Below are 13,538 nucleotides of genomic sequence, written 5' to 3' on the forward strand. Positions count from 1 at the left end.
GGAGAGGAAGCAGAGAAGGTTGGGTTTTCCTTACACACTTGGGATTAGCAGTTTCTGGCTGTCCTTGTGTGTTCTTAGCTTCACATCTCTCCTCATCCCAATGCTGAGAGTTCCATGTTTTTACTTTGAAAGACAATCCTTGTCTTGTCAAGGAAACCTTTTAGGGACAGAGCACTAGAAAGGAAGTTTCAAATCTTTAAGAGAGCTGGGAGGAGTTTTTACCAATTCCCTAGGGATGGATGGGTCAGAACCCAGGCTCCTGCTCCCAGGGGTTGCCATCCATCCCTACAGCACAGGCAAAATCTTCCCTTTGGGCTCCTACACCACACCTGTCCTCTAGCAAAAAGGGACCAGAGGCAGAAAAATCTCCAGTGCTCCCACAGAGAAGGAAACCAGAGATTCCAAGGGCAGTGCCTATGTACCTACAATATCTCATGGTTGTTTTAAGGACTAAGCTGGATTAAAGAAGCAAATTGAGCTGAAAAACCCATTAGTTAACAATTTCTACTAAATATACTCCAACAGAGGGGAAAATTCACTTTTAAGAGTGAGTTAGCTGATTGCTGTCTGCATAAAGCTTGACCACAACTAAATTAAATGCTCTCCATTCACTGATAACTCAATGCCAGAACTCCTGTAACAATGAAACTTTTCCTGAGTCAAGAATTCCTTTAAGGAACTCTTTGCACCACTCTTTGCACCAGCCATCCTTATATGCTCAATTTATGACCCCATTTGAAAAGCTCCTGCAAAACCTAGAGCATTCTCAATACTCAATTTGGAATGCCCGTAACTCAATCCAATGAAAACCAATTTTCTCCAGAGAACTCAAAAGCCTTTCTTCTTAGTGAGAGCAATTTCCAAGCAGTATTTCAAGTTTCAGCTCCCATCGGTTTTGGCTGTAAAAGTGTTTAAAAAGAGTCACTCTCTCTATAAATATAAATGCATATAAATATTACACTTCTATTTTACTTTGGTATAGATAATTTTTAACCTCTCAATTTCATCACATACAGGAGCAGCTGAATGCCCTTCACTCAGGAGCTTCCAGGCAAACTAAGATTACCACAGGTTTCAGGAAGAGACAGGCTGAAATATTTAGGAACAAAAGGTGAAAATGCAGAAGAAAATAAACTTGAGAGTAATAGAAATCTTATAGTTGTTTTTCTTGCTTTCCATGGATCTCCAGAGTCCCCAGAATTCCTACACTGAGCTCAAGACTCCTTGTACTTGTCCCTCTGCAGGAAAATGTGTATTAAGAAATAATTCTCCCTCAGTAAGAACCTAAATATACGCTGTTAATGGTGAGAGAAGGAACAGAACTGAAATCAAAATCCCAATAAGCCATCCAACACATATAATTCAACAGTTCAGCCACAAATTAAATTCAAGCCTCCAGCCTTCCTGTATTTTAAATCAACTTATTACTGTTTATGACTTGTTTGCCTAGCAAAATTTCAGTTCCTGCTAGTACACTGCAGGCTTTGTTGCCAGAGATCCGATGCTTCCATGTCTTACTCCTTCCATATTTGCCTCCTCTCTTTTCCAGTGTGCACTCGAATTGTTTCTATCCAGTAAGAACAGATTCCATCCCGGGCAGCCAAGAGATTTAAAAACATCCCTTATTGCATTTCTGCAAAGGTTAAGAGTTCCACTCCATTGCTTCTCCTATTGCAATAAACTAGATGTGATGGAGATCCCACACAGATGAATCCTGGCTTTCATATACCCCATTAGAGTAGGAATAGAAATAATTTTGTATCTCTGAACATTACAGAAAAATTGGTTTTCTCACTTCTTGTTTGTGCAGAACATTGGAAATCTCAAACTGTTACAAGTCAAACTCCCATGCACTTTTGGAATAATTTGAAGATTTTCAGTTTGGATAAAACCACTGCAAACACATCACTGTTTTTGTTAGCATTACCTAACATTTCAAAACTAGGACTTACTCAAATAATAAAATAAGCATCCCAGATTATTTTTCATACTGAAGACTGCAAATATTTTTTCTGATAAATTCAAAATCTTCTGATTGCAAAAACTTTCCCTCTTATTCTATTCCCTTTGCCTTAGTTTTTGCTTCAACAAATTTCAACAGCATCCAACCCATTGTGCCCTCATGGTGCTGAGATTCTGCAAGGCTTGTTCTCATCCTGCAGTTAAATTTTTATGCAATCTAAATGTCCTTGCTCTGCCAGTTTAACAGATCCAACATATTATTTCAGTGGATTTTGCATCTGATAAGCACTGCCACGTGCAAACATGAAGTTAAGAACCGAATCCTGATTTTACATCTGCAAAGCAATGGCAAGCATTCAGGAGTTTGATGTAATAAAGGTTGGGACAATATCAGAAGCCACAGCTTGGTTCACTTACTACTAAAATTTCCTACAGGAACTCTGGTCACTTTGACAGCTCATGAAATATTAGCCTAAGCAAAACACATCAGCACTTGTATATGTTTGAGAAGAGCAATTTATCAGAAATACAATAAATGCCAGCTGTAATTCTCTCAGAGGTCATTAGAACTTGGAAGTTAAAATTTACATTTTTTTATCAGAAGGAGAATTTACATTGGATTGAATTAATTTTTGGTATGTCCATGAATCATTCAGTTTTAATGGAGTTTTATCAATTTATAGCAGCAAATGATTTATGCCATTGGCATGAGGCCCTCATAGGTTTCAAATCTGCTGAAATTAAGCACTGGAGCATTCACTTTGGTTATTGTATCATTTTTAAACCTTGCAATGCGTCTGGATCTCTTGGATAGAAAACCATGCAGCAGCATTTCTTGCAGCCAGGAGCCTAGGCTGGAGACAGACCTTGCAGAAAAATAGGTAGCCTAGCTGAAATATCTGGCATTGCAGCTAAAATGAGTGTTGCTCAGAGACCTACCTTTAGTGCACAAAAACAAACAGGATCAGAGGTCACGTCTGAGATGGTATTGCAGGATTCATTGGGTTCATTCCTCCAGTACCACACTTACCTGTTCTTACAAACTGCAATAAAACATTGCATTATAATAACACATTACACTGACAGCATTTTACATGGATTAACTTCCTAGAAAAACTTCTAAAATACCTCACCAATTTTGTGGTTTTCAGCTCTGCTTCTTTTCCATTTCTGATTATTTCTCAAGTTTTCACATGTTTTTGGTTCTAAAACTTCTTTAGAATATATTCAATAAAATGTTACACAGACATGAACACACTTCCTATACACTGCAGACAGTCAATTATGTATGATTCAGCTTGAGTGGAAAAGAAAAGGGATACTGTAAGCATGATGATTTCATGTGCTTGCTAAAACTAAGGCTTGCTGGTACTTTCACCGACAAACTTGGCTTCTTCTTCCCAAGAGTGGGCTGGAAAGTTTTCCCAAATTCTACAGTGCAATATAGTTGATGAATACTTTTTTCTTAGTACTCAATATTCCATAGACAGCTAAGCTGGAGAATTATCCAGGGTGATGCTTTCCAAGGCAGCTTTCATTCACCTTGATTAAACTATTTCAGGAAAAGTTCTGCTCTCATGCTTAAAAGACTGGGCAGCAAAGTGTTGAACCTTGATTTTATAGAGGTAACTCCTTTTTGTTTCCAACATGTGGAGTTTCTCTGTCTACACACAGGCACCAATGAAAGGGAATGCTCAGGCAAGTAAGAACTGCAGGTCTTCTTTTAATTAAAAAAGCTGTGCTACACATAGCACAAGATCATGCCACAAATTTTATCTCAGCTGAAACCTCACACATGCATATAAAAATAACCATAAATCCACCTAAACAAGCATGACTCCATGGGAAAACATCTTGACCTTTTCTAGACATCTCTTGAAAAGGTTTTCAAGGATTCCTAGGCAGGCCTTACCTAGGTGATAGTGCCCCTGATGATATCCTAAGTGTAGGAATGGTATTTACTGGCATAACTCTTGTGCATTATCTGAGCAGGGTTGTGTCCCTGCAGCAAATACTGCACAGACTGACCTCCCAGACCCTGCTAACTTGGAATCAATTGCAGCACACACTTAGTGACAACTTACTGTAGGAACACAGAGTTTGTTCCTGCTTCATTTTGATGGGTGAATGTGTCTGGTATTTTCTGCAACACTTGACAGTAAGATGAGATTGACACCATTGGAAATGACATGCCTTTATATGCTTTGGAGTGTATTTCTCATCCAAGAGCACTTCCAGCTCTCAGAGTACTCTCTAGGAACAGTTGCAGCACGAACCAGCTGCCTGGTGTAAATTGTAGGGGAGTTCTTATTGACCTAATCAATCCACACTGGTAGAAAGAGGCAGGCCATGCTGAAAAAGCCTCCTCTCAGTGCACTTGTTATGGAAAGATTAATAGGACTGACATCTGTGAGAGCAAAGATAAAGGTGAAAGCCCAAGAGAAACAGATCAAAACATGATGCAGCATCCCAAAATATAACAAGTATTTTCTTCTATACTGCCTCATTCTCTGTCCAGAACTACAGATTTACATGAGATGTTACCTAAAACTCATTAACACAGAAAAAAAGCAGAACCTCTAACAAATACTTTGCCTTTTTGGGTTCAGAGTTGGGACTTCCTGCTGGAAGAGATCAGAAAAGAAAGAGTGGTACAGAAAGAGCAATTAAATTTCTCAGATTAAGTTTTGACACTCAAAACTGCTACTAACTTGTGGGTGACTGACAGCAAAGTGAGAACCGGCAGCATTTCCTCTAAAGAAAAATCATTGCATAGCCTAGTAAAGTAATATTTTAAGGTATGACTTCTCTTATTTGAAAAACAGGATTGACAAATGCTATTTCTGTCCCGGATCCATTTTGAAGTGTTTCCACTTTTTAGCAGCAACTTCAGCTTCAATCAGAGTGCTTGCTGCTGGAGCACAGAGGCAAGCCATGGTCTCAGGAGTATGGCTGCTATAGGCCACCTTCTGTAAGCCAAATCCAAGTATTTTTTACTGATAAATCTAAAACTGATTTTGAGGTCACTAGGGTACCTTACTTAGACAAAGTTGGTGTGCTACAGATGCTTTTAGAACAAATTCCTGCTCCCACTGAAGTCAGCAGCATTACCACTGACATCAGCAAGATCAGGACTAGAAGTTCAAAATTTCCCTGTGGTATGAGTACCTGCTTTTCTGTGCCTTGTAGGTTCTTACCTTAAATATCACTGAGCTGAAAAGAGCAGAGAAGTGTTTTTAAAACCTCTTTTCAAATGGGTGTCCTTGAATGGAAACAATATTCTCTATCCTTTGCCCTTGTAACATCACTAAACAGAGATGTTCGACAAAAATACAAAATAATAAATTAGTTCTCTTTTGCTAACAGATTAGATGAATTAATTAAAAAGCCCTTAAGCTTTGAGAAATGCATATACATTTTGCATAATCTCCTTGGATGTGTTTTAGCAAATTAAAAAATGAAGTTTATGATTTCCTTTCCCCCATACTTCCCAACTCATGTGCTTATCTATAAAATTCAGCAGTGGGAAAGGATAATTATCCTTAACAGCTGGATGTGGAGAGCAAGACAGGCAGAGAAGCCAAATGTCTGTGTACAGACTCTGCTGCAGATGGAACAGAGTTTGGTGTTCCTGAGCTACAAACCTGCCAGACATAAAGCACTTCCAGGCTGGGAATGCCACAGTTCCCCAGAAGTGCACCGCACACAGGACCTGGAGGTTGCTCACAGTAATCACAGCAAGGCCAAAAACACAAGCACCAAGTGAGTCAGCTTGGGTATCTGCAGGCCTCAAAAACACAGCCCAGGTTTTCAAGGAGTCAGAGCAAAGAACTGATCCAGGTCACCCGGATCCCCAGCTTGTGCCATGAGCCTCAGAACAACCTTACTTTATGGAGTTTAAAAGTTTACATCTCGTTGGATTTTGGGTGGGTAAGAGCATTACTTACAGCACTTGGAACTTCTGCTCAGTACCACTTAGGAATTTACCATTAACCCAGGTTATTAAAAAGCATAATCCAGCAGGGAAGACTTTGAATCCAATATCTTTTTCTTTTCAATATTGTTAATTTTTAATAGGTGGTTTTTGAATGCTGCAACAATCCATAAAAGAAAATCTTCCATATTTTTAGTATCTTTAATTTAAACAGTTGTATCTTGAGACCTCTGATCCTGTGCAAAGAGCTTTTGAGAGCAGTTTGTTTGCCTTAATGAAATTTCTGCTGAGGAATCAGCTGAGGAGTTCCTAATGTATCATTTTACTTAATGGTCCTTTTTTTAACACAAGAAGCAGCCAACTGGATTTCTCTCTTCTTTGGCAAGCTTTGAGCACCTACCCTTTCATCATTCTTTCACCTTGAACTCTTTCTAGCTCTCTCCCCATATCATGCAACAAAAGCCTTTGATGTCCCAGAGCTGTGCCACAGAGGTCTCACCACAAGCTCATTAACTCACTGTAAACCGCACTGCTGTGCCATGTAAAAATATACAGAGTATTTCCATTTTTGGGTAGCTTTGCCCAAAAGACTGTAAAAAGGCATCACTACAAATTGGGGTACACATCTCAATGTTCATTTTTAGTTTATGTGGCTTTGGTAGTTTCTCACATCCTCATTAAAAAACATTAATGCTGTGTATAAATATATATATATATACACATGCATATATGTTTTGTGAAAACTTTTACTTTTTAGATGCAGCATATTGTACTTCTTAGTAGTAGAATATTATATCTTTAGCACAAAAAGTCCTGCAGCACTTTAGAAACCACTTTGAAGATTGAATGTAACAACCTATGATTTATCTGACAGATGTTTCATATTGTTTGATAGGGAGAAATACATCCAAGATTATAGCTTACATTTACAGCAAGATATTAGTGTAAACTCCTGGATGTAGTGCCAGCACACTCCTGGCAGTCAGCAGTACATCTGGCTATGCTTAGTACAAGCTAAGACCTCCACAGCCTCTCTGCTTGTCTCACTCACAAGGACATCACATGCCCTTACTGAAAGGTCCAGTAACCAAACAGTTGAGAAGTCACAAGGTTTGATTTTTAAGTTTATGGACAGCCCCTCAAAACCCAGAAAGCATGACAATTCAATAAATGACTGTACCTGACAGATCACAGCATTAGCAGCAGACAACAGCAGGTGGCTGATGCCAATAAACCCCTTAGGAATTTCTGTCATTCTCCAGGGAATGGTAGCATAAAAGCCTCAAATAGAGATTAGCCAAAAGAGCTGACCCCAACAACTGAAGATTCAACAATTAATTGAAAGCTGTGTATTTGCTGATGGATCCAGCACAGTTGAATTTGTCCCATGATATCCCATGGCTAACAAAAACCTGAGGAGCCTGAAAGCAAAGCTGAAAAGCATTTTGCTTGCAAATAAACAGTATAAAAAGAAACATGCTGGCAAAATCATTCACTGAGGAGGAGAGAGCAAGCATGCTGGCAGCATACTCTCACCAAAATAAAAAGAAGACAATAATTCCAAATTATTTTTTAAAGGGAAAAGAACATTTCACCTGAATTTAGTCTTTTGAAAGATTCTAGAAAGCTGTGCAAATAAATTCAAATCCTGGATTCTTCTGAGAATGCAAGATATCCTGGGAGGATCAGGAAACATATTTGTTTCTGATTTCCCTCCTATGCTGTGCTCCCTTTCTTTCCTGCTTAAGTGACAATGCTCCCAATGTTATTTCCACTTAGTGGATCTTTAGTTGTTACGTAAAATGCTTTGAACGTATTTGTGGCAGATTTTAACTTAGCATAGTTTGAAATGTGAGAATAAAAGTAAAAATCAATAAAATATGAAAAGCTGACTCTGGTGTGAAAGGGGAGATAAATGGCAGATACCTCCTCACTGCTAATTCTCTTCACTGGACATCTGACAGGGCAAGCCCTAATTGTGTGCATTCCACATACCTGAACAAGGATGTTCCAGTAGCCAGAACTTCATTTTCCCTCTGAAAATTCTTGGAGAATAATATTTAGTCTTCTTTTTTAGGTTTCAGTGAATTCTTAGATTAATGGTCTCTGGAATTTTTAAAATACATCTATGTTAGCATTTATTGATAAGAGTCAGTGAAGTAATTTCTCTCTGTTATACTCTGAAAAGATAATTATCTGAAAACATAATTACAACCATGCACAGCAGAAAAACATTTTGCAGCTTTCTTAGTCTGCCTGTAGACTTTTAAAATATTTTCATATCCTACAAAGTAATGTTATGACTATCAGTAATTATGAAAGAAATTTAAAGTCAAGTTAATGGGATCGGGTTCTTCTTATACCTTCTGTAGTCTTGTACACTTTCATTGATGTTTATAAATTTTAAAAGTTACTCAAAAAAATACTTATGCCACAGGAGGCTTACTTTGTAACATCTAAATTTTTAAACACTTTAGGTGTTTTTATCTGCTAGTTGTAACTTTACCTATTTTTAGGCAAAATGACCAAGTTTCTAATAATTCAGTTGCTTTTAACATTTCTAAATGGTTTTAAAAGCAGATTTATATTTTTATTGCCTTAGCCAATTTAGAAAGAAGTTTCTGGACCTCAATTTTATTAAACCTACCATTCACCATAGTTGAAAATATAAAAAAACATTGCTAACAATTGCCCAGAAAAAGAGCTACAGCCTTACATAGTTTGTTACTCGAGAACAAACATAAAATGCATTTTTTACTATAGTCAACACAAATGGTAAGGTTGCTGTTGCAGGCCACAGGAAAGTAGAGGGGTAAAATACAATTTAGTCAATCAATGTTACCTAATATCTGGAGTTTAATTATAGAAATTAAGCAGAATACAGTCATGCCAATTTTTATCCCAATAGAGATATTTTAAAACACAAGCAGACAGTTCTAAAGTGACCCACAGACACAGTATTGCGTTCCAAGGACTTTTAGTTTTAATTGTGACACACAAGGGAAGTACAGGAGGATTGCAACTAGACAGAAAATACACGAGTAGCTACATCTCCTACCATGACTGCAATGAAGGTGTCAGTGCAGGATTTAATCAGGAGAATTCCTAATTAAAGGCAGCTGGACAAGACAGCCACACATACAGATTCCTGACAGCCAGCCATGGGCACATCCATTGACTGAGCTGAGAGCTGAAACACAAAGTCTGTAAGTCATAAAATGATTTGAACTGGAAGTGACCTTACAGCTCATCCAGTTCCATGGGCAGGAAGAAGTCACACAAGTAAACCTCTACTACATTTTTAAAAATATATCTTGATTGGACTTTCTAAGTGAGAAGCTCTACAGAACTTGCCATTGAAGTAACAAAACATTCAGAGAAGGTTGAGAAAGTTAAGTAAATATAATAGCAAATCTGAAGTGCTGGGTGTTTTTAAAATTACAATTTAGAACTGAAAATATGCTCAGATAATGGAAAGCCTACAGAAGAAACAAAAGCCTACAAGGTGCTTATGACTCTGTGCTACATTAATGGCCTTGCCAACCTAACAGTATTTTTGCCTTTAAAGATCTTGTCAGAACACTTCAGTGCATTTTTATTATGAATTTTATATTATTCAGACCCTTTCTATTTCACTTGGTGAAATAACTTCCATTACAGACTTTCAAATCAAGGCAGGCAGGGATTTTGAATTGGAGCTGTAAGCACAAGAATCCATAATACTGAGAAAGTTTACTTAAGTGAATTGGCCTTAGACACTGTAATTCAATAAGAATTACATTTTTACAGCAGAACTCTGCCTCTGGAAAGATGTGAAAGGTAAAGACAAGATCTATACTCACATAAAGGACAACTTTTCAGCTTATTTATGTTTTGTGAAGGATATGACTTCATCTCTTCCCATCATATATCTTCTAATCATGTTTGTGTAGTATAGGGCAGTACAAGCCCCCAGCGCTATATAAACAATGGATAATGACTGAATGCACCTAATCCGTCTCCAACAATTCTATTATGATTTCAGGAGTTACCTGGAAACCACCCTGAAAACATCTGTGCAGGAATACAGTGAAAGAGAGACATAGAAATTACATTTCCTTTTCTTCTAATTAGTCCTATCAGAGCCCCACCTCTTTTCTAGAACATAATGAAGTATCATTAGCTGTAGTGGGATGTTGTCTGACAGAACTGTTGAATTCCTTTTGATTCATAGCATAGACTGTCTGCTGCACTTATTGTGAGCCTGCCTGGTTTTGTCTGCCTGCCTTCAGAGCCAGGAGGAGTCCAGGAGGCTGGGCAAGCAGGGACAGCACTTCCAGTTGTGACACTTGAGGCACAGGAAGGAGCTCTCAGGATCCCTGGAGCCTTCTCTTGTCCAGGCTGAGCCTCCCCAGCTCTCTCAGCCTTTCCTCATGGAAGACAACCTGCAGCCCTCAGGGCCTGCCCCTCAACTCACTCCAGCAGCTCCAACAACAAACCTTGCTTGGTTTACAGGGACAAGACTGTGAAATGGCATTTCACAAGGCCAGATTCAACATCAAATTACCTGGTTTTACAACTGGATGGCAATTACCTAGTTTTTCAGTGCTCTGGCTAAAAGGCTGACTCAAACAACAGTTTAAATAGGCCCCAGTTCACTGGAGGAGGAATCTGAAGCCAGGGAGCAGCTGCACAGTAGTGTGATGCCTCCTGGTCAGGGATATCTGGGTTGTCTGAGAACAGCAAGTCTCTGAGCAACATGGCCACATGTTCAAGTAAAAAGCAACGTGCCAAATCATACTCATGTCACATACTCATTGACGGGGCCAAATCCAGTCCGAAAGTCTGGCTTTCTGATCAGTTCTAAAATATTTCAGCCAGCCACAAACTGTCAAACACTTCCTCCAGGAAGTGGAGCTCCTGGAGACATGACTGAAAAGCTCGTGCCCGTGCCACTATATCCTGCGTACTGCCATAAGAATCTCTCTCAGCTTGGGAGATTGCAGCACATTTCCCCAAAGTTAGTAAGCATTCCAACAAATTTCCATGGATCAAGTTACTTGAGGCCAAATGTTTATATTTCACCGAAGCCCAAATAAAATGTGCAACTGCGAGCAGAGCAGTAAGCAGTGGTAGGAATACGAGGCAAATTTGCATACAATATTGCTGAGGATAAAGCAAAGGCTCTGAGTTGCATATTATTCCTCTGTCTCTGTACAACATTTCAATCCAGCCACACTATAAACCCAAGAACAATTAATTTCCAAACTGCTGATAGTGCTACTCCCACAAAAGTTCATATTTTAAGGCAGCTCAGCTCACATCCATCCAGAAACCCATATCTACCAAAGGCTAAGCTTTTTAAAGCTCAATGTCAAAGTCCTAAAAATATAGTCCCCTTCTGGTTTATTACATTGGTGACACATGTGAAATTAGCCTTATAAGAGAAGGATGAGAAAAACTCCCAGGATTTTTGTGGAGGTCTGAGAGGTAAGGACTGAACATATTTAGGTTATGCTGCTCTCTGTTGCCCTTGAGGAACATGGGACACACTGTCTCAATAATTACTGGTTTTATTACTACTCCTTTTGGCTTTTGTGATCTTGTTAGACTGTTCCTCCTTTATAAGGGCAAGTGTGCTTAGCAGAAAATGATGGCCTATAGTCCATTCACCTCCTAAACACCTGCTTTGGGTTAAATTGCCACTACTCATCGAGCTCAACACACTGAATTTACAGTATAAATAAACACAGCAGAGGAGGAACAGAAGGGCATATAAAACACAAGCAAAACAGTGGAGTTGTGTATTTATATTTGTTACACCTGCTTTTATTACCCTTGTTATGTCTTCTATTTCAGTCCCCAATCCAGGCATTGAATTTTGAGAAACACTGGACTCAATTTTTGATGTACAAAATCAGACAGCTAAAAGATTAGCCAGTTGTGGAATGCCTCAAACAGCATCCCCCTGCTTATCTAAAAAGCTGCCCCTCAGACTCTGGGGATGGATTTCCTCCCCTTACACAGAATATCAAGCAAATGTAACATATTCAGAGTCACCCCTGTTATTGTGGCCCAGCATTGCTATGAATAAGGACAGGTGGATTATGTTACCTAGGCTGTTTTCCCAGGTATTCAGGAGCTCACTGGATCTGAATGCAGAACAACAGCAGCCACTCTCCTGCAACTCCAAGAGCACGAAAGCTCCAGGGCACCTTTTCTCTGTCTGGGGACAGATCTCCCTTATTTCTATAGAAAATGGAGGTAGCTCTCAATTTTCCACAATCACTCATACCTCAAGTGAACAGACAAAACACTTCTACTTTCCTGGTCTGTTGCTCCTGCTGCGTTCCAGCTCTGCAATCAGGCTAATCAGGCTGCTAAGAACTTTTCAGGGAGCACAAATATCAATAATCCTTCTCTGGCTCCTCAGCTAAGAGAGCTCAGCAGCTCTCAGCCTGCACAGACCTCAGACACACAGCAAAGTACTGAACCTCCAAAAATGGCTCTGAAATGGGATGTGGCGCAGCACAACTAGCCCTCTGAGGCTTTTAGCAGCAATCTCTGTCTAATGCCAAGCTGTGTAAAATACAGTGGAATTCAGAGTGTTCCTTTACCAGAAAGAATAATTAATGCAAGCAGTTATTATGGAAGAACACAGCCAACCTCATTTGCATCAGTGGTACTCTGCCAAACTCTTTACATTTGTGATAAATTGTCATTTCCAGGCCATTTTAGAGTCCCTTTGCATGAGCAGTGGGAAGGGCAGAAGAATAAATAAAAAATGAGAAATATTAATCATTTTAATTGGAGGAGTTGGACATTTTTAGGTACATTAAGTTTCACATTGAGCATGAAAACATCAGAAGAACCCCTGAAATTTTGTTCTAGTTTGATTACTGTGTAAACCCTGTCTCAGGAAAGGTCTAAAAATAATTGATGCTGCAGCTACTGAAGATTTGTCCATAACATAATGAAAACCCTTTCATGAACTTTCAGTTTCTCACAGCTGTGTGATCAAAGTGAGCTAAATCATTAATCTGCTATTGTAAGGAAATGTGTGAGACATCTGCTGGCAGCACATTCAAAAACCACCAATTTTTTCCCTACTGTTTAAGGCAAGGGCAAAGAGTAAATCTAGTTCAAAACTCATTAAGACTAGTAGAGTCAGTCCTATTAGCTTCAGTGTTGTTTTTTTTTTTTTTTAATCTGATCCCTGATATATTAAAAAAGGTGCAGTAGACAGCAAGTATGCTTGTCCTTTTTTTTATTTTTTCCCTCTTTTTGGGGTAGCTATACCTGCCCTCCTTGCTCTGCAGTGCTGAAATGCAAATTGCAGTGCTCTCAGAATGAGGCGAAGATAAACAGCTGAAGAACACAAAACCAAACAATTTTCCAAAGGCACAAGCAAGAACTTGGAAAATAACTTTCCAATGCATATTTTAACTATCTTACCCTACAAAGCACAGAAGATGTGCATTTGGGCAAGGGATACTGGCAATATTGGCCCTTACGGATCACATATCATCACGCTCACCCAACAACCTCCAATTCTTGTGGTTTTCAAGTTTGTTTTGCTCTAACTCCCAGAAGCTATTACAGTGGAAAACAGAGCCGATCCACTGCTACTGTAGGGCACCATTCAACTTGAAATAAAAGATTG

The sequence above is a fragment of the Molothrus aeneus genome, chromosome 4 (assembly GCF_037042795.1).
Source record: "Molothrus aeneus isolate 106 chromosome 4, BPBGC_Maene_1.0, whole genome shotgun sequence".
NCBI lineage: Eukaryota > Metazoa > Chordata > Aves > Passeriformes > Icteridae > Molothrus > Molothrus aeneus.